Below are 3,450 nucleotides of genomic sequence, written 5' to 3' on the forward strand. Positions count from 1 at the left end.
ACAAGCAGAATACGTTGACACATACAGGGCATTGTGTTTTACGGTCATGTAGCTGCTTTCTGTTCACCGCAGGAAAACAAGCAATTTGCTCATTGTTTTGCGATGTGCTCCAAAGCATTAAGAGGAATGATCATTGATAAAATGGTAATAACGGGGGGAGTGCAGCTCTGCTTTCTCGCTTCAGCTTGCCAAGTCTGGGGGAGCTGACTAAGCACCGTCCAGGCTAGGAGTGGACAGAGAGCAGATCTGGTTATCTTCTTATATATCGAGTAGAAATACCCCAAGGGGAGCTGCAATCTGAAACCAGCTCAAGTGGTTTGGCACATAATGTGATATAACCTTCACATCAATAGCATCGCCCATGAGATGCAAAACAAAGGCCATGCTATTGTATAAAATCTTTCTTCCCTCTGGGCAGAAATGGATCTAGCTTCCTCGCTGCTTGCCAGCTACCCAAGTTGTTTAGTAATTGTTTAACTTCATGCTGATGAATGAATGGTAAAACTGAAACAGAGCTGCAGAACACAGTTCAAACAGCAAGATAAAAAGGTTGGATAATGCATGGATAGCAGTGTCCAGAAGTGAAATGTGAAAATGCTGATAAATGAGATCTAAGTTTCTAGATGGCAAGAAAGCAACACATGGAATGAATAAAAACTGAAGTGAAACATGGGAGGGGGTAGCACTACGTGGTCTTGTTTGCCACATGTTGCTAATTTTCTGGACATTTGAGGAAGAATTTTTGGGTTTGCCACTCTGCATCACTGATGGAAGCATTACCTTTCTGCTGCAGAGCCTACCTAGACGGCTGCCTTTTTGGGGCACACTTCCACACTCTTTCAGGTGTCTCTTTATTATACTCTTACTGAAGTTTAAGTTTTGCTTGAATTTACTGAAAGCTCTTACCAGTGTTGTTCTTGATGAAAGTGTTTTTTAATAGTGAGGGCTAAAGGGAGTTAGGACCTATACACCAGGGAGGGCTGATTGCAGGGGAGCTGACAGGTACGTGCCACCTTGGGATACACGAGGCGTAGGTGTTGGATGCGTTCAGGACATGCTGTATAAGGGGTGGGGGAAAGAAACTTTTCTCTTTTAAAATTATTATTTTAAAACAAGGGTATTAATATGTCCATTGACTGACACATTAGGAGAGTTTAAAGTCTAGGTGGGACCATTAGATTACCCAGACTACCCCCCTCATGTCTCAGGACGTTTAATTTCACCCATCTATCCCTGTGAAAAGCAAGAAAGCTGTATTTGGCTTCCACATGTCTTCCAGGAAGGCATCCAGTCTGGATTTAAAGATACCAAGAGACAGATGATCCATCACTTCTTTGGGTAGTTCATTTCAAAAGTTAATCCTTCTCACTTTGAAAATGTGATACCTTATTTCTCATCTGAATTTGTCTGGCTTCAGTCCCTACCCAGTCATTCTTGCTGTCTTCCCTCATTATTAAATAGTCTTTCAGCCTCTGGTATTTTCTCCCCAAGGTTTCTTCTGCCCTATAGTCAAAGTATTTCTGAATCTTAGTCCAAAGAACAAGCTCTCTAAGCAAGGACCGAGCTAGCATTTCCCTCAGCTCACTTTGCCCTCCTCTCCTGTAAAAAAACACCTCCTGTTTTGCTACACCCTTCATCAGCTTCATCAGCACTGTCCGTAGCATTGCAGAACTGCTCCCACACACCCAGGTAAGGCTGTGCCCCCTCGCAGGACCACCCAAACCCCTTTTTGCTGTATCATTATGGCAGGTCTCTCCCTGGGAGCAGTGACCTCCTGTCCTGCTCCCAGATCTCCGTGTTGGAATTGGCCATGGTGAAACTCATCTGATATCACTAAAGCAAGTGGTCCAGGTGACTGACAGCTCTCTCCATGTCTGCCACACTGTGAATTCTTGTGTTTGCACCCAGATGTTGGCAGTAATATATATATATATTTACCTCTAATTAGAATTTTCTAATCAGTTGCCTAATATTTTTTTTTTTTAATCAGGAACTGCTGCAAAACAATATGAATTGTGTTCAGAAGTTGTTTTTTAGTAAAAAGGAAGAACTTGAAAACTGACCCAAGGGAGTTCTTTGTATTTTTTCTTTTAGTTTTGCCTTTATTTCGACAGTTACATCTCTATCTGTTCCATAGGCCGTTGCACAGAGCAGCTCCACCCCAATCTGGGGTCAGACAGGAGGTTATGAAAATTTACTCACCGATTCACTCTATGCACTGTAGGTTTTGTGAAATGGATTCATTTAGAAGTTTAATTACTGGAGATTAAATATATGACAGTAGGGCTAGACTAGAACATAATACTGATGCTCAGCCAACCTTGAACCTGCATATTTGACTTGTTCAGCAAAATCCCATCAGATTTGTAGAACCACCAGATTTACCTACATACATTTTCAGATTGTGTTTGTGGGAGCTGGTTTTTGCTTCTATGATTTATGTGATGTTAGAGGATTATGTAAAATGTATTTAGATCTTCATCTCCTTTTCTCTGCCCTGAAAACACACCCAACTATGAGTTAATGAAATTTAATACTATATACAGAGTGGCTTTCTATACAATTTTTGCAAGATGCTTTTCCACTTTTATTTTGTTAACGAAACCATCACATGCTCGGGTTGAATCCCACTTTCAGCCTTACAGAGTCATTAAAACTTATGACAGCTGAGGGAGAAAGACAAATATGTAATTAAAAAAAAATAAAAATAAAAATAAAAAATAAGCCAGAAAAATCCCAGAAGACAGAAATTAAAGCTGTAAATGATATGCATATATATATATCAAATTATTTTAATTAAGCTTTGCAATCAGCTCAAGAAATGACCCGTACTTATTACGAGGAAGGGCTCTTTGGCAACCCAGACTCTTAATTTTCCCCAGAGTGATAGTGATGAAGTACGGGACTCATCCATCCACAAAGCCCGTTCAACTTCTTGTTTGCTCTGATTGCCGTTCATGACCCGACCAGTGACCAGTTCCCCCTGGGAACGCTTTGCTGGGATGTGCATTTGGTGCATGAGTGGATTTGCAGACCAACGCTGCAGCTGTGCCTGCTGCAGGCTCTGGGAAGAGCAGGGCTAACCCTGCTGGCCTGTGGGGCAGAGGGGACCACACAGCTCCTTGCCCCTGTGCATCTCTTGTGTTTGATAGAGCTGGAAGGGCTCCAGAGGCACATTTGGAGACACCTCACCCTCAGGATCATAGAGGATGCAGTGACACCCAGATGTCACCTTGTTCATTCACTGGAAAAGATGGGTTTTATCTAGATTGCTCCCCAGAGATACCAAACCAAGCTGAACCCGCTTACTGGAAGGTTGCACCTGCCCCAGTGATGCACTGCAGTGCTTAACGAGTTACTGCTGGGAGCAGCCTGCTGCTCACCCACCTGTGGCAGAGCATCAGGGGGCTGAGGTGGCCACAGGAAACCCTTTAAAAGCATTCATGCCTG

The sequence above is a fragment of the Anas platyrhynchos genome, chromosome 13 (genome assembly GCF_047663525.1).
Source record: "Anas platyrhynchos isolate ZD024472 breed Pekin duck chromosome 13, IASCAAS_PekinDuck_T2T, whole genome shotgun sequence".
Classification (NCBI taxonomy): Eukaryota; Metazoa; Chordata; class Aves; order Anseriformes; family Anatidae; genus Anas; species Anas platyrhynchos.